Here is a 23,921-nt window from a genome sequence, read left to right as displayed (position 1 = left end):
AATATAAAAATGAAACCTGTTAGTGAAAAACCTTTGATTTTTTGTAGGCCTGCCTGTCTAACTGGGAAAGTGAGATAGGTCTTAAGTTATTATGGAACCAAAGTAAAACTTTAAATTATAAATGCTTCTCTATTGAAATTAGTTCGGATGGTAAGAAAAGGTATACTTGGAAGATTATTATATTATAAAATTGGTACTGTCTTATTTCTTTCAAACAATATTGTCTTTATAGAACCTAATATTTTGTAACATAAATTCTTATTCGTTTTACAAAATATTCCTTAAAACATTTCGAGTAAGATAAAAAAAAATTGAAGCCAATATCTTCCTTTTGTTCTCAAAATGTATGAATCGAAACCATTTCTTATTAGTTTTTAGTTATTTAAGAAAAGTTTTGTTTTAAATTAACTAAAATTTAACAGCGATATTTTGCATATTGTTGAAGATTGAGATATTTTAGTTGAAAACCATTTCATAAAAGTTTTATTTCTTGTAAAAAATGCCAATTTGATTTATCTAAGAATATTAACTTTTTTTAACGACAATATTTTGTGTAGATTTAAACAATTTTGAAGTCAACAGATTAGTTTATTTTTAAGATATTTGAGTTCAAAATCAATGTTTTTTAAAATTAATCTAAAGCCAATGTTTTTAATTGTTGGCAAGATTTTCCAGTTAAAAATAATTTTTTTCTCACTTTTAATATGTTTTTAGAATATTTTTACTTTTTGTGAATTAAACTGTCACTTCGATTTTTCAAAAAATTAATTAAAGTGTCAAAACCATGTTCTCTGATGCATTAACTTATTTTTGGGGTCATATAAATTTTTGTTCGCATAATATTCAAGGTACTGGCGTACAAACGTACGCTTTACATGCACACACAAACATCTCTCTAAAACCTTTGATTAAGTTTCTAGTTTTCGTTTGAAAAATCAGACTGATTACTTCCCGTATGAAATGTTAAAAATAAGAAACAACCAGTTGGCAAATAAAAAGAAAAATTGTGTTGCCCGCTTGAAATTGTACAACCTTTCAAAAGATTACACGCTTTTATTCGACATAACTAAAGTACAGGGACAACTGTCAGATCTTCCAATATATTCAACTGACTTTTAATCAGGGGGATGGGGTCACATAGTGAACATAAGGATAAGTTTTACCGCTTCGATTGAAAATGTTCTTCAATTGTATGTAAAGGAGGTTGACAAAATTTAACTAACATAATATTTTCTAAACCTAAAGGCCAAAGTGATAACTCAAATTATTAGATTATGTTAGAACACTTGTCCAGTAAGTTATGGTTTAACTACTTATTTTGTACGACGCTTTACACATGAAAACGTTCTAGGATTCCAACAGTTTTCAGAGCTAAAATACAAGGTTTAAAAGACGAGTTTCAGAAATTTAAAGGTAATTATTTCTCTCAGAAAATCGATTATTGAAAATAATTGTAAGCATAACTAAAGTTTTTCCAAATTTAAAATTAAATGAAACAATGATTTTACTTGTTTGGTATATTACGTTACAATATATAATATGAAATTTAATTCAAGTCGCTGGCGTCATTGGTTCATGAGATATTTGGGTTAACCAACATTTTCAGCTTTCTTTAAACTGCTGTGGTAAAAAAACCACCCATGCAATTTTCTTGAGAGCTCTTTCTGCATCTTTCTGCCTTATTATCTGTATAACAAAATTTAATTGAAATCAATATCTCTTCTGGTTCTTGAGCTATGGACGAAGAAAAAAACGTCGCGAACGTACGGACATACGGACACACGCACGCACAGACATCTTTCTAAAAATCTTTTATTTCGACTCTAGGGACCTTGAAACTTCGAGAAATGTCAAAATTTTCAATTTGACAAATCGGACCCATTACAAAAATTTCCTATGGGAAGTTAAAAATTTGTACAGGTACTGAATCGTGCGAGGAATGGACAAAACCTTTAAGGGTAATTGTTGGCATGAAAAGTGCTTTTTCAAATTAGACGTTCGGATTCGGCATAAAACTGTAGGTCCTGTTTATCCCTGATATGACTCAAGAGTTGTTAGCCACTAGGCCTGGTTCTCTATGGACTGATGCGCTACGCTGTTAATGACAAGTTAAACTATTAACAACTTGCTAAATCCATAAATCCCTGTACAATTAATCTTATAAGAGCTGTGGATGGGATGGTCCAGTGTAGAGTTGGGAATTCTTATAAATACATAGGTCCGTTAAATATTGTTTGCTTTGTTTATTTTCAAGAACTGTCACTATTACGATATGTTTCGATATTTTCTAAAAAAAAGAGAATTAGAAATTTAATAGTTAGTAAAAGGAAAAGAAAGGTTTAAAATGTTGGAGTACTCAGTTAATTAATAAATATTCACGTATGTATTACAAACGCACTTTTACACATCGTTCTTAAATATTTTGATTTAGATTCTAGGGACCTTGAAACATCAAGAAATGTCAAAATTTTCAACTCAACAAATCGGACCGATTACAATAATAATAAAAATAAGAACTTATTTTTTTGTTACTGAACAAAATAAACAGACAGCTATCAAATAAAAAACAAAGAGTCTTGCTTCTGCCAAAATGGACAACCCTTCAAAAGGGTAACACACAACTATCAGATGTGGTAATAAATTCAGATCTCGCAGTAAAAAAAATCCTACAATTATTTGTGACAGAATTGCCGCAACGTCACTGTCAGATTTCACTGTTTCAATAATTTTGACAATTCCTTCGTTTTCATACTAAATAAATCTTCTGATAAGAACCAAAATCGAACCAACTGACATTGAAATTGTCACGGGACTAAATGGCTATTGTCAGCTAATTGTTAGATGTTCACTTTTGCTGTTTGTTAACATTTTGACAACTGGCAATAGTTTACGACTTCTTATAAAATATAAGGGTTTTCAATAAAAAGTTTAATTTTGATATTGAATAAAAACTCTTTCAGGCCATTAACTTTACTGTTCAATGTTTCTCTCGAAAATGGCCTTTTTCATGACGATTGCGCCATCTAATCATTTATAGCTGGAATAATACAATAGAAAACCTAGCTAATTTTTGTAACTAAACCACTAGAAATCTCGAAAATCGTTTTCAAACAGATGTAGTCTTTACGGACTTTTCGAAGGCTTCCGATAGGGTCAACCATTTCATATTATTAAAAAAGATTGAATCCGATAGAGTCCATTCAAGTAGTTTAAATTGGTTTGCGTCCTATCTCATAGGTAAAACAAAGTTTATCCGCGTTAATGATTTATTTTCTGAAGTTCCTCAAGGAAGTCACTTGGGACCCCTTCCATTCCTGATATTAATCAATGACATACCAACGGTTATCAACAATTCTCTCTGCGTTATGTATTCGGTTGATATCAACATTTTCTGCCGTATGAAATCGTTGGACGATTGTCTGTTACTTCAAAGTGACCTTCAGCGCATATCTCTATGGTGTATTGCTAACCAGCTTTTCTTAAATGTTTCTAAATGCCAATCTTTATCTTTCTCTCGTAGTCTTAGTCCAATTTGTTTTGAATACGAAATAAATAAAACAAAACTTACTAAGCTTAGAGAAAAGAAAGACCTAGTTGTAATATCTGATTACAAACTAAACTTCAACTCCCACATTGATTTTGTGGTTGCTAAAGCAAATATTACTCTAGGATTTGTGGTTCGCAACTCAAAAGAGTTTATAGATCCATTTACCCTTCGGTCAATATTTTATGCTTACATATGTGAGATCTTCCCTAAAATACTGCTTAGTATGGTGGAATCGTTTTTATAAACTCACGGTTTCAAGATTGAAAGGATTCATAAAAAAAATCGTTAATTGTAGTTCACTACTAAATTGGAACATTGAAATGCCTCCTTATTACACCAGATGTAAACTGCTTAGCCTAACTTGGTATTCATACGTTATATTATTACTTCTCATATAAACTGCCTTTTACTTTTGTCCTTAATCGTATAACGCGATCTTTCAACCTTTTTCATTAATCCTATCATAGAGTAAACTATGGTTTCAATGAGCCTCTAACTCGATGCATTAGAGAATCTAATATCATTTGTAATCAGGTTGACTTTTTTTCCTACCAAAGTCGAGAATCTTTTAAAAAATATTGATTATATTTATTACTTAACCCCTACACTGGTGGTTCAAGTTTTAGCCTTACACAATAAGATATATTTATTTATACTTCACGTTTTTATTTCTAAAGTTAAAAACCTTGTTTTTGCAGTCTGTAAGATTATATTTTATTTGTTAATTATATTATATTAATTTGCTTGATGAATAAATAAATAAATAATTCAATTTTGACCATTTCTTCGAGAAAAAACACTTTCAGAAAACTTTTCTTGCAAAGTTTTTCTTAACTTATATATTGAATTATAAAGTTAGTTCTAGTATTGGCAATTTTTTTTTTAAATGTAATATGACTGCTTCAAAAGTGACACCTGTCAAATAACACTATTTTGTTCAAAATTAAACTTCTTATTGGAACACCTTATAAAACACGAATTACAATGAAAAAAAAGTATGCCCACCAACTTTGAAATCATTTTTGTATTCAAATTCAAACCGTTTTACTTATCATATTGCTTTGAAAATATTAAAAAAAAAAAATTACTTAATATCAAGTCCACATTCCGAACGATTAAAAGTCGCTTTTGAATGACAAATTTATGTTTCTATATACACATTTATACGAGGAGTATTGTATAGTATATTATCTTCTTTGACTGATGGCGATTTATTCTCCACAAAGCTATCTTCAGCATGAGATAGAGGCAAACATGTTGGAGTAATTAGTGGATGCGGCATCATGCAATCTATACACTTGATCATCACTGGACTTGATGATTTTCATATTTTTTGTAGTTGGTTTTGTTTCTCAAGACTCCAAGTGTCGAGTTCAATGTTTTGTTGATTGGAAGGCGTTTTGTATCGCTAACACCCTGAGGCATATTCTCGTACATAACTGACAGCGACAATAACCTTGTGCAGATTCACTGTTTGTCAGTCTCATCAGCTACTGATAGCTCTCATGTACACTGTACATTGTACAATACATCAATATTTTCTTATTTTCTTGATTTAAAGACAGAGACTAAAATGCATTTATTTAATTGAATTTCTTCAATGAGCCGATCACGAAACAGATAAATCATGCAAAAGAAAAAATAAACAACATTAAAGACTATTCCATCACTGACGATGAAGATGACGAATTAAATGGGGATTTATAGATATAGAATTGCTGAGAGAATTGATTCCGTAAAAATGTTAATTTTAATATGATTTTAAGATACATCTATAGAATTTTTGTAGGTTATTAGAGATTTTGATGAAGATAAATGAGAATGTGTCCAAAATGAAGGTTAAGGTCGAAATTGATGCAAAAATATAGAAACAGAAAGCAATCTTCGAAGACAATAGATATTTGTTTTATTTCCTCAGATTAAACTTTTTTAATTTTTAAGATTTTTATAAAAGACTGCGTGTTGCACGATGTCTCTAGGACATTAACCAGTTTCATCGATTTGCAATGTATGTTAACTTAAAATTTAATTATTAAGATTCAAAGCCTTTAACAAAATCACCAGATTCTTCAAAAACATGTCAACTATATAGATTCATATGTGTTTTCATAATAATTTCCCTGAAAACCTTTCAATCACTTTAAACAACAAGTTAGTTTTTCCTTTGCATAATAAACTTTATATTCTAATGGATTTGAAATAATTAACACACTAAAGGTATGAATATGAATTAGCTAATGCGTCTTCAAAGGTATCCCTTTTAATTTATGTATAAGATGCGATGTCATATGTTGTCATTCAAACTAAATGTTACATACATTAAATTATTATTAGTTAAAACTGCCACCATTATTATATGCTTCTAAATACAGCACTTTAGAGTTTCTCATCAGTGCATCCAACACTGATTGAATGCCTTTAAACTTTATTAAATTATGATGTAGATAGTTTCTAAACTAAATTTGATTGTTGTTGTAATTTTTCATTTTTCTGCTATTGAACAAGCAAAGTTCAGGATACTACTACTCATTTTATATGGTACAATGTTGTATAGGGTTCTTTCCAATAAAAGGTTTCGTTTAATAGTAGAAACAAATTCTTGTGTCAGCCATTCTACTCATACAATTTTCTATGACATTGGCATATTTGGGGCTACATAGTGTAAATATATATTCGATTACGTCACGAATTCCATCTTAAAGGTCTTGAATGGAAAGTGGAGCACATGATCCAAAGAGCGAATGCCTTACAATATAAAATCACTAGATTTACTTGATGACCACTGTTACCATACCCTTCCAAAAATAGCATCGACAGAAACTGTTACTTCAAAATGTTCACAATTTTTGTTGTGAAGCCAAACAATTTTAATACGTTGTTGAAGCTTGTGTAATTCCATCTTAAGTATTGGTGTATTTTAACTTATAAAATGTCAAAAGATGAAAGCTTCAATTGTGCAACTGACCAAATAACAGGCTATTCGAAATGAAACCTCTAAATGGGAAACACTTTACTATTTAATGTTAACCACACTTGTTTGCTTAAATTAAGAAATAGTAAAAAAAAGTATTTAGATACAAGGTGGCGCAACATCTAGCGCCCTTTTCCAGGATACCATTTACATTTGAATACAAACATGGGGGGTATTAAAATTTTGAATTGTGTTAATTATTGTTTTTCTTAGGTTTTTGAAGACTTTAGTTCGAATATAAGTTAAAAATTAATTTATTAAGTTAAGTTATATTTTCTTTAAAAACTCAAACAATTCCGTTTAAATCAATTTTCGGTATCTTATTTAATTTTTAGAAAATCCTCATAAGTTGTAAATCTTAATCTGTCCCTACATAAAATTTAAGGAAACGTTAAATTACTTATGCTAAAACGGTTTTAAAAAAAAAGATGCTGTAACGGTATACAAATAGTTTTTTGGTTCTATACAAAAATTGTCGTCTATACAAGGTTATCAAATCAGGTTTTAAAAATTAATTTTAAAACAAATGATGTTAAAAATGATATAAGAGCGAGTGCTTCTAATTGAGCATATAGCTGGGCTCCGTTTTGGATCCGTAGCTCTTCCTTATTTTTAGAAATGATCTTTTGTATGAAACTACTAACCCACTAAACTGTTTCGCTGATGACAGTTCCCTCAGCTTTTTATATTCGTTTGTAGATTATCATTTACAGCATATGATAAGCTCATTAAATTCTGATCTTGACAGCATTGTTCAATGGGGATTCAAAAACCGTGTAAAATTTAATGCTTCAAAAACTCAATTCTGTCGACTGTCTCAAAAGAGTAACCCTCCCTCAATGTCTCTGGCGATGGGTGGTACTTGCATCTAGGAGACTAAACAGCTTTAAGTTCTAGGTCACAAACCACTTGTTGTGTTTAGGTTTTCTCAGACAATGCAAGAACTTTTTTTATCCCTTCTCAACCGTAACCGTAATTAACCCGTTCCGCTGGGAATGCCCTTCAGTTTACCCTTGAGGTCAATTTCGAACGTACTGTTGATTACAGGGATTCTTTCTTTAACACGAATATTTCCCACTCATTACAATTAGAAGGCATAATAACCAATTGAATCGGATTCTCCTTTATAATCCTATCTTCCTTTCCTATTTTCTAGCACGTCTAAGGTCTAATTATTATAGTGCGCACACAATATATTAAACAAAAATTAACTCCAAAACATATTTTTGAAAACCTGTTTTCAAGATTTTTTGCATTTAAAGTTTAACAAAACTTCAGTTGAACACTTATAAGTAATTCCGTTACTAATGAGAATTTCCGAATACTAAAAAAGACACTAAATAGTCTAAACAGTATCAGTATCTTGAAAAAAGATTAAAGATTAAAAAGATTTTTAATGTGTGTAACTTCAAAAACCTTTTTCATAGAAAAATAATAATCCAGGCCAAACAAATCCTTTAGAAAAGTTTTAATCAGAAAATTTGTTGTTCAATGTTTTTTTAAGTCAAAATATTCAAACTGCACAAAGTTAAATAAGTTTATTGTCTTGTAGAGTTTTAGTTTTTAGAATAAGTTTTGTGGATTTGGGAAACTCATAAATCAAAAACAAGTTCATTTGTTGTAAATTCTGGTGTCCCTCAGGGTAGTCACCTTGGTCCTATTCTATTTGTTTTATTTAGAAATGACTTGGTTTCGATCCTACAATTCGTTTGTCCTTATATATGCTGATGACAATAAAATTAACTCTAGATCCGACTGTCTTCTCTTGCAAGAAGACTTTATATCTTTCAGGGAATCATGCAATAATAAATGTTTTAAATGTTGACAAATGTTAAATCATGAGTTTTTCACGCAAAAAAGTTTCAAACGTTTTTAGTTACATGTTTTATTCTTGTTCTTTAAGTAGAGTATATGTATTTTCTGACTTGGGTGTTGTCTTAGATTCTAAACTAACATTTAATGAACATATTAAGTTCTGGGTTTTATTAAGTGATTTGGCCGTAATTTCCGTGATCCATATGTTTTAAAATTCTTTTTGTTTCATTTGTGAGACCAGTCCTGGAATATGCTTTTACAGTATGGAAACCTTACTACGCCGTACATGTCACAAGACTCGAAGCCATTCAGAAAAGATTTTGGCGTTTTTGTCTACGATCCCTTCCGTGGTTTCATAATATTCAAACATTACCGCCCTATTCACAGAGACTTTTTCTCATAAATCTTCCTTCCTTAACAAATCATAGGATGTACTTGCAGTTATGTTTCATTGACTCCACTCACAAATACAAGTATTAACAATTTTTTGTTGACGGTACACTGTGGCGTATGTGTAATATTTTGTTTCTTTCAAAATATGAAAATCTTATATTATTTTTTTGTTTTTTAATTAAACAGAAAATTATAAATATTGGAATGGTAGAAATCTAGAAAACAAGAATATTTGAATCTTAAAAGTTCCAATTTCCACACAAAAAACCATTAAAATTGTATTAAATAAAAATAACCAAAAATCTTTGCAACCATTCGCGTGGATTTCATTAATAAACATTTTACCTCTATTTTTATCCAACAAAACTCAAAGTACAAAAGATATAAATATTTTTAGCTTTTCTCTGCTTAAAAATAAATGACATGCCAAAGTTCAAACTATATAGTTTCTTTTTGTTTTGTGTTATGCTTCTTCCCACCCCGCTTGGTTTGGTTAATGTTGTTTAAGCTTAAAATATATCTAACACCAAGTTGAACTGTCACTTGATTGATCCCATTTGGGACGACACAACAACTATACTACGGATAAAAGGCAACTTATATATCAAAACCGTACCATATGTATATTCGTACAGCAGGTAAAAGATACAAAGGATATGGTAAAAGAGAGTTTTTCTTATGTCAAATCGATTGGAAAAAGCTTCCCCACTAAGTACTTTTTGATGTCCTTATTCTCTATATCTTGTCTCTACGTCCCGTCCTGACGCCACCGTCGTCATCGTCGTTTGCCGACTGACGCGGTTCGGTATCCAGTATTTTGAATGATAAAATCCATCGACCTTCAAAGTTTTTCTCTTTTACAGAATCATTGCGCTGTGGGCTATACAAAAAAAAAACGAGGGGTGGGAGTGGATGATGGAGGAGTGAAGTACTGTGTCACGTTGTAATGAATGTAATGAATATTTTAAAACAATTAAACACCAGGTAGACGTATTTCGAATGTTGGAAAGCGAAAGCGTGGGCGGCTGCAAAAGGGAATCATATAACCAACAAACGTCACGTCATACCATTTTGTGTCTTTTAACAATGGCAACGCATCGATTTAGCAACATTAAATATGGAAATGGAAACCAACAATTTAAGTTATGTATATCTCCATACATATATCTAAGGATAAAGTATTATTATTTTCTCCTGAAAAGCTCAATTTATAATAGAGAGCTCTAAGTATAGTGTCCATTTTTACGTATTTATATTTCCTTGTTTAAAGCGGATATGCGTGTGTCATGTTTTGAGGAAAAAAACAGAAAAAAAGATATTTTTTATGACGTCTGTCTACGTAAAGCGTTAAAGACAAAACAACACAAAATTCGAATGATGGATAAAATAAAACAAGAAAAATGAAGGATATGTGTGGTTACAAATAAGACAGGTTGTATTAGAGAGCCACTTTTCCCACAACACAAGATATTATAATATAGCCCGATGTCCCTAGCTATAAATGGAGTGTATATCATTAGATTATACAATTTTGATAAAGTGTGTTTTCTGTTTTTGGAAATTTCATGAATTTTCTTTGCCTTATATTAATTGATTGCAAATATTGTTGGGCTATTTATAGGGAGTGTCCGTCCAGGGGAGGCTTTTTGGAGGATTACAATTATGTTAAGTGGGTGATGGATAAATTGATTTTTAATATGCACAATTAATTTCGAAGTACAAATATTTAAAAACTTTTAGGAGGCTAAAGTTTGGACCATTCCTTATCAAAATTATATTTTTTGTATACCTATACTAAAATATCATTCAGTGGGTATTTATAGACAGGTAGTCTTTAATAATAAAAATATTTATTATTATTATGAAGATATGAATTGAAGACAATTTTCACTTTGCTTAAAATACCAATAGAAATTAATTAAGTTCCCTTAAAGACAAAACATTTATATCAATGGTTTTTGTTAGCGGTGCACTGTGGCGTATATGAAACATTTCTTTTAATGTGACAGAAATTTAACAAAAATCTGTTGTCAGGTAAAAAGGTTTTAAGCAAAAAATTGTGTTTTAGGTTTTGATTTGGTTTACAGGATTTTTGTTCTCTAACGGGATTTTGTCTCTAAATACTTAAGTCTAGCAAAACTACTTACTATCGTATTAATTTAGTCTTTAGACAATAGATCAGAAAAATTGCATACTTGGTTTGATATTTAGGCCTTAAGTTCATTTAAGTCTTTGTGACCAGTTTCTGGCTAGAATCCTTTTTGTCACAGAATTATCGTGAACTTGTAAGTCTTTACCGTGTCAACCATTATTTTAAACTTTGTAGTGTATTTCAATATTTTATGGCCAAACTTTCGAGCCATTGATGCCATAAATGTATTTCTGTTAAAATTTTTGTAAAAATTGATAACCTGCAAAAGGGTCAAGTTCAAAATTAGTTCGGTAGAGCTGTTTTCATGTAATCAATACTTGAAAATTGATCCGTTTTATTTTATTTTTAACATTTAGATTTTTTTGTCACTGAGTAAACATACAGAATATATGAACCCAAATTCAGAAATGAAGCATTTTTTGTAGCTAAAATGTACCAATGTTTTTAAGTATGAAAAGTTGTTTCTACTCACCATGGGAATTTATTGTAATCAGTAAAATATTAAACAATTCTAAACGTTTCAAACGCTGGGTCACACGAACTTGCTCTTGTATCCTAAAATTCTGTTTAATAAATAAGATTTAAACACATACAACACACCAAAAATTTAAAAGCCATTTGATTCTATGGGACGAATCTTCTCTCACACTCTGGCAGTCGTAAGAGAACTGAAACACCTTGACATACACAAATCCGCAGGCCCGGATAGTATTCCCCCTATTGTTCTGAAGATTTGTTTTTCAACGCTAGCAAAACGACTGCGTAAGCTTTTCCATCTGTCCTATTCTACCGGTCTCTTACCGAATGGATGAAAAACTGCAATATTCCAGTCTGTCCCTAAAAAAGATGAATCCTCCTCTCCCGCAAACTATTGTCCAATTGTACTTACGTTCCTTCTTTTCAAGGTCATGGAAACGCTGATTAATTTTCAGCTTAAGAAATATGTATCTTGAAAAATGTAAGCTTCTTAATGACCGACAGTATGGTTTTCGTAGCAATAGATCCACTGGTGATCTCATAGTTCATCTCACCGAACAGTGGAACAAATCTTTACATCGTTTTGGAGAAAGTAAGATTATTGCACGTGATATTTCAAAAGCATTTGATAGAATTTGGCACCAAGCTCTCTTATCGAAAATGCGTGCTTTTGGTATTCTAACCGTTCAATGCAAGTTGTATTAGATGGTTTCAAGTTTGAAATTCATAAAATAAATGCTGGTATCCCCCAGGGCTCCGTTTTGTCTCCGACTCTCTTCCTTTTATTCATAAATAATCTCTTGTCTATCACTTCGAATCCATTAAACTGTTTCGCGGACGACAGTATCCTCAGCTTTTCATATTTGTTTCTAGATTCACATCCTTGTCATTCGGATGTGGAACTTCAACGGCAGCGTAAAGCTCATTAAATTCTGATCTTGACAGCATTGTCCATGGGGAATCAAAAACCGTGTAGAATTTTATGCTTCGAAAACTTAATGCTGTCTCCTGTCGTTAAAGCGTAACGCATCACCGATGCCACTAGCTATGAGTGGCACTTGCATCCAGGAAACCAATCAACTATCAGTACTTGGTATGTGTATTGCAGATCACCTCTTATGGAATGATCACATATTCGATATCGCCAAAAATGCTGCCAGATGCTTAGAATTTCTCCGAAGATGCAAGAAATTTTTCACCCCTTCTGATCTGGCTATAATCTACAAAGCTTTTATCCGTCCAAAGCTTGAATATAATTCGCATATCTGGGCAGGTGCCCCCAAAACAAATTTAAATCTCTTGGATAGAATTCAAAAAAGGGATTTAAAAATGATAGGCGACAGAACTATAATCGAAACATTTACATCGCTCGAACACTGCCGCAATGTGTCATACCTTTCGTTGTTTTATCGATATTTTTACAAAAAAATTTCTTTCGAATTAGCCTGCTGCATTCCACTCCTTAAACTTTTTATTTTTTTTAGTAGGTGGCGCAACAGTCCATGTAGAACAAGGGCCTAGTGACTTACAACTCTTAACCATTCCTGTGTGCGAGTACTGTTGTCAGGGATGGACGGGGTCTACAGCTTTAAGCTGAATCTGAAACGCAAATTTGAGAAAGCACTTTTTATGAAAAGAAATACTCTTGGAGGATTTATCAATTCCTCGCAAGAGGCAGTACCCGTGAAAAAGTAAGCAAGCACAGGCAGGGATTGAAGACCCCTTGCATGACAATCCAAAGCTCTAACCATCTCGCTACGGGTACTCCACCCCTTAAACTATTCATCCTTAATACTCGCACTTCCAGGAATACTCATCAGTTTACCCTTGAGCTCAATTTTAATTAATTTTAAGACCAATGTGGACCGGTATCTAATTTTAAATCCTTTCCTATTTTCCTAACGCTCCCACTGTGTTTAAATATAAACATATAAAGGGTACTAATACCCCTTGAGTGTTTGTTAATTATATAAAACAAAAATAATTTTTCAGAACTTTTTTTTAAAATTGTTAAAGGTTTTTTTTTTTTAAATTAATATTTTAGTTTTCGTTTAAAAATATTTTTGGTATGCAGTTATTTAGAATATATAAGTATTCTCTTCTATTTTAATTTAATTTTCGTAAAAAAGTTTGACCCTTTTATAAGATATCGAATACAAGAATGTTGACATTTTTGAAGCATACAAAATGATTACAATATATTCATGTGTTCTTGAGAGAGTACCTTTCTGGAGCAATACAAAAACATGCATTTTTTATTGATAGGAGCCAAGTTAAGACAAAAATATTAGAGGAAAATTGAATACAAATCTATCGGTTCGTTTTTGTGAAAATTCGAATTTTCGATTTTTGACCAACAAATTTGTTGAAAATTTAAATACATGGTACTTGATTTAAGTAATAGAAATTACTTTGGAAAAAGTGGTATTTCCTAAACCATTTCTTGGCATCTCAAAAATTATTAAAGTTAGTTAAGAAACTTGGTTGAATTTATTTGGTTGACGTCCCTTAAAAAACGAATGAATTCTGGAAAATGCACAGAATTTTTAAACTATGATAGACAAACTTTTTTTATTTTTAAAATATGGTTTGTTATTGTAAAAGAATGCAAACATATTATTTGTTCGTGGTATGTTCCTTTTATACTAACTTTGAGCTTTCAAATCATCTTTTTTTAAAGGGTTGTCAAAAAATTTTGTTTACTATAAAATGCCATTAATTTAAAAATTTAATTTCTGTGTAGATAACTTTTCTATTACTATTAATATTTTTTCTTAGTTCACAAGAAAAACTTAATTCGGTTATTAATAAATTTATTTTTTATAAATCAAAAAAACTGTCAATCAATAAAACAATAATTGTTGTCTCTTTTTCTGTTTCAACAAAGGAGAAGACAACAAAAATAACATTTTCATTAATGAAACTATAAGTGTTTCTAAGTCTCCGTCCGCATTAAAAGAATGTTTGCTTTGATCTAGACATACTTTAATAAAAGCTTTTAGTATTCATAATGAACCTCTATTTCTGCATTATGTTGTAAAAATGCAATAATTTTATATGATTTTTTTTCAGATTATCCTCATTCATCAAATAATATAATTATAATGCATCAAAGCAATTAAACAAAGTAAGTAATAGTGTAAGCAATAAATGAATGAACACAATGAAATATACAATTTCTGAAATTAGTTAGTTTGATAACAATACCATTTAATTGTTTTTTTTTTTGTCTAAATCAATTAATGATTTTGAACAACTAAGAAAACTACATTCCCCGCGTAAAAACTGAGATACAAACATTCACGTGCCTTACATTGACTTACAAACAATTTAAACAAATTAATTATGATTGGAATGTGTGCCGTCGACTTAGATTAGCCTTGCCATTTTCTCATTTAACTTTTATGTCCAAAATAAATATTTAAATAAGATTTGTATATAATTTTATTATGTTTGTTTCCACCTGACGAAGATGAAAAAAAAACAAACAACAAAAGAAAAAGAGAAGAAATCTTAATATTAAATAAGTCTATGATCAGTCTGCAATAAAATTAGTCATTTCATAGAACAACAACAAAAACAACAACACAATAGATTCTTTATACTTTTAAAGTTGCATATTTTTATGTTTTTGTTTTATACACAAAAAAAGCTTTCTCATATTTAAATACATTTTCATAAAATTATTGTGACATCACACAAAAATTCACTGTCATGATATTGAGTTAAGTATTCGAGTATGACATCATTCAGCGCAACATTCAAACATTCAGCATCGCAGTTTTAAAATCTTGGGTGATTGCAAACAATAGAAAGGCAAACAAGAAAAAATAAACTGCCATCAGGCCAGACGAAAAGTAACTTAAGAATAACCGGAATACCAAGTTTAAAGCAAAACCCTGGCTTTGGCCTCTCCGTTCGTTGACGACCGAGCGACGTCGACGTCAAGTCCGTCAGAGACATTATAATATAGTATGTTGGAGATGGATATCTCATAAAAGGCGGGTCGCTGAATATACAACAAGCTAAAGTTCAAAACTCAAAACTCTAACAGTGTATGAAACGCATTTGCATCAAAAGTTATACAAAACAGAGAAAAAAAACTTGTTAGCGATTTTGTATATCGTTATTGTCGTCATATTACAGTGGGAAAGATATAAAAGAATATCTTAAAAAAAATTAAAAATTTATTTATCATTTGGAGAATTTTACTGGTGGACACAAATTTTAGAGCATGTTAGAAAATTGAGTCCCAAAAATGATGTAAATAAATAAATTAAGTGGCGCAACAATCCGTTGGGAACTATGGCCTAGTGTGCGGAATGGAGGGGACCCACAGTTTTAAGCCGAATCCGAACGGCTCATTTGAGAAAGCACTTTTTATGACAAGAATTACTCTTTGAAAATGTGTTAATTCCTCGCAATAGGCAGTACAGTACTTTAGATGACACATGCAGACCCAAGACCTCTGGCATGACAGTCCGACGAACTAAATAGATTCAATTATTTCTAAGTTTTAAACTGGTTGCGCTGGCATTTGACACCTGTCAAACTCAGCTGGCTGAAGTGTCATAATGCCATTTCAGTTAATATTATAGCAGCCACTTTTCACTCAAGAAATTGTTAAAATTGTGAAGAAATTTGAAGACAGTGGAAGGGTTCCTTATGTCTTAAGGATTTTGCCTTAACTTGCTATTGCAACTAAAGTTAATGCTGATGATCTGAATGTATTGATTTTTGTTGCAGCAATTACGATAATTTTGTTTCGCCGGTGATTGAAAAGCATGACTTGGAAATGAACAAATGTTTAAAAATGACGTCAAAAAGAAGTTTTTGTCATCGGTCCGATTTGTCGATTTGAAAGTTTTGACACTTCTCGACGTTTCAAGCTCCCTAGAAATAGCGTGCGTATGTACGTACATTCGTATACGTCCATACGTTCGGGAATTTTTTTTTCGTCGTTCATAGCTCAAGAGCCAGTAGAGGTATCGACTTCAAATACATTTTATTATACCGATAATGATGCAGAAATGATGGTGACTAACCCAAAAATTTAAAAATGTAATTTTGAGATAAATCGAAGTTTTCTTACAAAAAATAAAAACCTAAAAAACATTATTAAAAGTTGGTCAACATTGATTTTCGACCCAAATATCTTTTCAAAAATTAGTGATATTGGCTTTAAGTTAATTAATTTTATAAAAACTATTGTTTTCAATATTCAATAAAATGTTGAGATGAATCGAATTGACAGTTTTCCTTACAAAACATAAAAACAATGCTAACACTTTCTAAAAATTTACTTTCGACTCAATTATCTTTTCAAAAATTAAAATATTTCCTTCAAACTAATTTTATCTTACAGAAAACATTGAAATTCAGTAGATTTTTTATAAAAATCCAACAGCCAGTTTTTTGTTATGCTACTAAAAATGGTAAAAATTCGTTTATGACTAAAAATTTCGTTAAAACAACAATTTTTTTAGAACAACAGACAAATCGGCAGACGGGACGGGAAGTTATTTGTGGGGCCGCATCCGACCTTCTTTTTTTACTTTGGAAACCGATAAATAAATACATGGTTTTTCAATAAAAGGTTTTGGTTTAATATTAAGAAAACGAATATGTACTTTGCATTGCAAGGTAGGAGTAGGAAACAATATTATCCAAATAGGCTTCAAGGTTTCTTTTGCAGCATTATATTCTTTTCAAAAAATTTTCCATGAGCAATTTTGAACATTGACAAGTGCAGATTCTCGACAACTTTATGAATTAGGCGTTTGAGGTGGAGGTGGATTGTGGAGTATTTTTAAAAATGAAAAAAGTCTAAAGGTAATAAATCTTTGACGTTTTGCAAAAAGATTTCAAGTCAAACTGTTCACACAGACTTAATAAACTTAAGAAGTTTATATCAAAACAAAATGACTATTTCTAAGACTAAAATATTAAAACGATATTCAGAAATTGTCTTAGACTCAAGTTGTAGTTATTAAACGAAAGATACCAGAAAGACCGTTACACCAAACCAACCTAAAATGCAATTTTTGACGTAAGATCTTTTATCTAACGCTTCAGAAATTACAAGATCTCGGTTGAAAATTGGGATCACTTCGAGAAATAACATGGTTAGTCAACTTTTCTTCTCAAATATGTGAACTTTGACACCATTTGTATAGTGAATTATAAAAATAAAAATAATAAAAAAATGAGTTGTTGAAAAGTGTATCGTTCCCCTGTTATTTAAGGCGTGGTTTTTACTTTTCAAATGTCATAAGATGAAAACTTTTAAAAAAACAATTGCCAAAATATCAGTGTATTTAAAATGACACTTTTGTTGGAGAACCCTTAAATTTATGTATTTCTCTCATTATTCTTACTTAAGATGTATTAAGATTATTCCATTTTATTCCAGTTTAAACTTGTGTCATTCCACTGTAATTAGTTTTGTTTGTTTTTATTGGTCGTCGTTTTCGGAGGCGAGAGGTTATTAGTATAGAAATATGCAATTCCACTGTCGAACATTATGTTTCAGAAAACATAAGAAATAAAAGATGACACGATTAGGAAAGATGCAATTTAAATTCAGGGGCAGTGGCACTAAGTGGTGCTTTATTTATTTTATTTTTTTTTCTTTGGTTTTTTAATTATTCTTATTATGGGAAATTCCAATGTCCAGCGTGTGTCTGTTGTTAACAAAAAAAAAAAGACGAACTAGACAAATAAATGGTCCAAATAAATAAACTAATGTAGCTGGAACTTTGGAGGACTTTTGGATGATTAAGACTTTATAATTTGAATTCAAATTCATATGTTTTTGTTTCTTTAAATTAATCATTTAACGAAAACGTGCTTGAATAAATTTTTGAAAAGAAATTAACAAAAAAACAATATAAAAATTCAAAACAAGTAAAGCCTGATATTAATAATGGGCTTAGTCGGAGTATTAAAATGTTTTTTTTTTTTTATTTGTCTCATATTTTAAGTATCACATTAATGTTTGTTTTATTGGGAATATGGGCTTAGTTAGTTCATTGTACTTGGGAAATTCGTGTGCAGAGAAGATATATTTTTTGTATTTCGTGAAATTAATATTTCTGCCTTGCAAGCGCTAAAAAACAAGAAATGCGAGGAACAAAGTCACATTCTTGATGTGCAGCTAAAGAAAAGACATCTATACTTGAGGTTCAGTTTAAGAGTTAGCTAAGATTTCCATATGCGAGGGAAAAATGCGTCAAATATGCCCTTAAGTTGTTTTTCTCCAGCGTCAACACCGACAAAAATGAAGATATTTAAAACAAAAAATATTACGTATACGCCCAAGAGTACCATTGACATCATTTCTCGTTTTTAGAGTTAATAAGATAACAGAATACTTTTCAAAAAGAATTCGAATTACCATGAAGTAAGACAAAAATTGACTTTGATGATACGACAACAGCCCCTTTTTTCATTACCATCAAATTGTTTTACTCGTCCTCTTTAAAACTGACTTAATGTCCACCTGAGATATTAATATGCAAATATTCCTCCGCAGGTCTCCTTTTTCATTCCTCTATCCGCTCGAGCGGTTATAAATTTTGCGCACTTCTGCTATTGTTTTTCTTTTGCTTTAAAAAAAAAACCATCAGCAAAAGACTTCAACATTTTTTGAAAAGGATGTCCTTGAAAATAAAACCACACCATAGGTAAACTGCTTTGTCCATATACATCCAACATACCTAGGCATAATATCCAATCCCTGCAAGCAGCAGGTAACACACGTTGGATTCTTAAAAACATTCACAACATGGTAATAATGTAATCAATGAAAATGAAAATGACATAGCGCCCCTTACAATGCAGAACCAGTCAGCGGTATGGATGATGTGGATGGCGCGACAATGGCCAGAGAGTGGTTTAAGGCGGTGGTGTGGTGGTATAGTGCGGAGGAGAGGCTGAGATATGGTGTTGGTTTGGCATTGTTGTCCAAGCCAACAAGAATGGGTTGTTGTTCTAAAAGCAGAGTGTTGCAGAGAGAATTTGTATTCACCGGTTGTGGCGCAGCACATTTAACCATTCCCTGAAAATAGTTAAAAAAAAAACACAAATCCTTTAGCGCTGATGGCAGAAGAGGTACTAGCAAAATCACCTTTCAAAATCCAAATCAAATGAAGCCAGTATATGGCCCGTAAGATTATTCACCAATTTGTTTCCGATGGGAAATTGCATAAAGTGAAGTTTTTTTTGTATTTATTTGATCTTGAAATTCTATGCAATCACAGTCAATCAAATTGAAAGGCTCGCGGAGCATTAACTGAATTTTTGATTAGGTTCTTTTTGGTGGTAATGAATTGCCGACGGAAGCTTATGCCAGCAAGTTAAATAAAAATTCAAGTGATGAGAGAAGAAAATACATTTTTCTACTTTCCCTATAGATGACAAAACAAAAAAAAAACTCACCGATTAAGATCTAAACAAACTTTGTCTTATATTTTAATCTAGACATCATTAAAGATTGGTTTGAATTTTAAATAGATTCTGTTCATAAATCAAATAATAAACTAATAGATTCAGTCACGACTATTTTTTTCATACTTTGAATTTTAGAACTTTAAAAAATATTCGACTTTAGATTAAAGGGTATTTCGCAGCTCGTGTTAAAATTAAGTGCACGTTTAACTAAAATCTGAGAAAATTTTGACAGAAGAAAGTTGTGTAGAAAATGAAATAAATCTTCTGGCGAGCTATCCAACAAGTTGAAAATTGAGAAATGTTGCTTCTCAAGCATCAGCAAATGCTTTTTCACAATTCAAATTGTATTTTTCGTATTTCGTATTTCGCGTTCGCTCTTTTTTTTAGCTCCGAAAGACCCTTCAATCAAAATAACTTCTCAATAAAATTGCACGGCACAGTTGTTTTCTAACTCAATTGAATGTAGCCAAAGAAATTTAACGAGGTCCGTTTTGAGACTTTTTTTTTTAAACAAAAAACTTATTTAAAATATATTTTTCTATTTCTTTTATCAAAATATATCATATTTATTTGTTGAAACAAGGTTTTTAAGAGATTCAATGGCGATCTTTAATAATCTGTCAACATTAAGCTAAAAGAAAATACACCGAGCAATATTTCAGATCTCTAAATTTTGACACCTCAATGATTTACACTATGAAACAAAGATATGAAATTTTAGCTCGAACTGCGTAACACACGCCCAAAAATGCTTTTCTTTAACTAAGCTTTTATCTTGACTAAGTCCTGGGGGGAATTTTGTATGGAAGCTGAATTTAAGCTCGAGTTGCGTACTATGCTTACGTTTTCAACATGTAAAACTCTAGTCAACATTTTCAAACAGTCATAATTTTGTGTGATGTCTTAAGAAGTGAAACTTGAATTTTGGTATTTATTTATTTAGAGCATCTGCTACAGCTATCAGGTTTTTGTTTTTAATAGCTTCAGAGCTTTAAGTAGTACCGAAAATTGAAATATTGTTTAACATTTACGCCTAGACAAGGAGTTATATAGCAAATTCAATCAGTCCAAATTATCAATACCGTTTGCATTGCTAAACTTTAATGCATCCAAGAACCTTTTTGAAAGCTAAGTTTATGATTCCGTTTATTTCCATTGGAAGCCCTCATTTTTCCTCGCTTAACATGGTTTTCTTAAAAGAAGATCCACTACGACTAACTTAATTGAATTAATATATAAATTTTTGTCAGCCCTTGAGAATGTTAATGAAGTTGATGTTGTATACACTGATTCCAGCAAAGCCTTTGATAAAATATCCCATAACATAACTTATCTCAAACTTAGAGGACTAGGCTTTAAATCTATATTTGTAAACTGGATAAGCTCCTACCTTGCGAATAGAAGTTATAGAGTCCTCTTCTGTTACTCAGTCCCCAGTCCTATACATGCAACTTCTGGAGTCCCACAAGGTAGTCACTTTGGCCCCCTTCTCTTCGTCTTATCTGTTAAAGATGTCTGTATTTAATTAAAAAACTCAGATATCCTGATGTTTGGGGATGATAGGAAAATTTTTAAGATTATCTCAACTTCATCTGATTCCTTACTTTTACAAAATGATCTTGATATCTTTTTTCTTTGGCACATGCATAATTTCCTAGTAAATGTAGGTAAATGTAAACAAATGAACTTTTACGGCGAACAATTCCCATCCCATAAAGTATACTACTTCCTTAATGACACCGTAACGTAGTAGATTTTATTAGAGATCTTGGTATTATAAGTGACAAACACTTGAATTTCCATTTTCATTTGAACCAAATTGTTAAAAGAGCTTAAAGATCTGTCGGTTTTATTAAGAGATGGTCAAAAGAATTTTCCAACCCCTATGTAACTAAAGCGCTTTACATTTCCCTAGTCCATCCTCATCTTGAATATGCATGCCAAGTATGGTCTCCCTTTTATGAAAACCATTCACTCAGAATTGAAAATGTTCAAAGACGTTTCTTTCGATTTGCCTTACGTGGCCGTGTCTGGGATGATACATCCAGATTGCCTCCTTTTGCTGATCGATTAAAACTGATAGGTTTGCAACGCTTATATATTACACTTCAAAACGCTGATATATTATTGGCTCACCAATTGTTAATGGGCAATATTGATTCCCCGGCACTAATGAGTAATATTCATCTTAGCCCACAACCCTCAAAATCTGCGATCTGTCTCCTTTTTCTATATCCCTCATCACGCACTAATTACGGGCAATAAGCAATCCAGAATTCTTTGTCACTGCAACGCTGCTGTGTAAGTTTTCGACTTCAACATTTCCAAACCCCATCTGAAAGATACCCTTTACTTTTTTCCCTTTTGAGTCCGAATTCCTCGTCCCTTTTTATTTTAAGTCTAATAAAATTGTTATTGTTAGTTCTTGTACATTAAAGAGCTTTTAAATGGGCCTTAGGGCCTTGAAAACTGATAACAAGAACAAAAAAAAGAATGTTTAGTTAAGTTATGTTAAAGCTTGTATTAAGCTGAATAAATAAATTAAGTGCATTTAACATTAATTGGAGATATTAAGTTAGAATTTGCTTTATATTTAAAACAAACAAAATGTTCTTTGATGTCTCAAAGAATGGTATACGAACTTAAGTATCATCATTTATATGGTGTTTTAAAGAGCTTGAGAGGTTAACGTAATATCACAAGACAGAAATATTGTTGAATAAAGATTTTACTACGTTTAAAAAATAAATTATGCCGTATGGGGCCAATATTAAATTGAAATTGATTTCTAAGGCCTTAAAGTTCTGGGTTTACTGGCATAAGCCCATAACTTAACATAGCTCAATAAAAAATAATCGATAGGATTTAAGTCACACGAATGGGGGTCAGTTAACTTTTCCACATTTGAAAAAAAGACACCGGGATCAGGCTCTTACTGAAAACTTCCGACTCGTGTCCTCCTGCTGATATTTTTAAAGGTCCTACAAAATATTCATATAACAGAATTTTGTTAAACATAAGAAATTCGATATTAAGATAATTGAGTGGAAAACCATTTTTTAAGAATTTTTTAGCTTTTTTGTGCTTTTTGTTTTTTTTTTTGTAAGAAAAGTTGTCAGTTGGATTTTTCTAAGAAAATAAGTATGAGTCAACAACAGTATTTTGAGACGATTAAATAAGTTTTATCCCAATATCTATTTATGCTCCGGAGATTTTTTTGTGGAAAATCAATTTTTAGTAAATTTTCTTTTAGGTTTTCATTTTTTTGTAAAATAAACTTTGATTTTGATTTTTCAAAAAAATTTAACAGATGTCAAAAAAGTATTTTCTATGCATTAAATTATTTCGGACTTAATATAATTTTTTTCGCAAAATATTCAGGTTTAGTGTGTTTAAGTTTTTGTATATGAATTTGGTATCACGTCACAAGGTATAACATACAATTTAATTAAACTCGCTAGCTTAAAGTCGTGCAGCTCCAGGGTCACTGCAATATGCACCAGACATTGGTTAAGTTGGGTATTCCTCACAATACTCACTGCCTTAGCTGCTGAGACCAACATGAAAGAGAAACTGTGATTCACTTCATCTGTAAATGTCCTCTTCCAACCAGTTCTAGACTGTTAAGATTCGGAAGTCCATTCCTTGAATATCCTTAGTGAACTTTCCAAAAAACAATCAAAGACCCCGTTTCCTTTCTGAAAGCCACGAAATGTCTCTAGGATCTCTAATTTTTTTGAATATAAATCGGTCATAATATTACCGTTTGATATTTAAATTTTTCATTACATAGGTCCATCGAGTTAATGGTAGCAAAACGGAGCTTTACATTTGCTAATTTAGCCACGTAGCAAGGGCTGCATGTGACTGCCATCTCAAGCTACCTAACCTATCGATTTTGTTTCTAGAGATGTTTGGGGTCAAAGAAGTGTTTCAATTTTTTTTTTAAATTTTTTTTTAGCAAAAAACTTCCGACTGAATTTATTTAAAGCCGATAATTCCACTGGTTCTTAAGAAAGAAGAAAGGTATCCCGAATATATACAAACGCAAACAAAGACATATTACTAAAAAAATTGAGTTAGACTCTAAGGACCTTAAAATGTCGAGAAATGTC

At 31.3% G+C, this 23,921-nt stretch overlaps 1 protein-coding gene across 17 annotated transcripts in view; it reads left to right on the top strand.

The window, feature by feature from the left end:
• LOC129951679 (myocyte-specific enhancer factor 2) overlaps window positions 1-23,921 on the top strand; it is a 200,042-nt gene that overhangs the window by 28,931 nt on the left and 147,190 nt on the right. For all 17 annotated transcript variants that reach the window (XM_056063956.1, XM_056063949.1, XM_056063942.1 and 14 more), the window contains exon 2: window positions 14,428-14,482. The gene's annotated coding sequence lies outside the window, so the exon portion shown is untranslated. The remainder of the gene's footprint in view (window positions 1-14,427; window positions 14,483-23,921) is intronic.

Source organism: Eupeodes corollae, chromosome 3 (genome assembly GCF_945859685.1).
Source record: "Eupeodes corollae chromosome 3, idEupCoro1.1, whole genome shotgun sequence".
NCBI lineage: Eukaryota > Metazoa > Arthropoda > Insecta > Diptera > Syrphidae > Eupeodes > Eupeodes corollae.
Note: the sequence above shows the minus strand (reverse complement) of the source record. Positions and strands in the feature narration are given on the sequence as shown.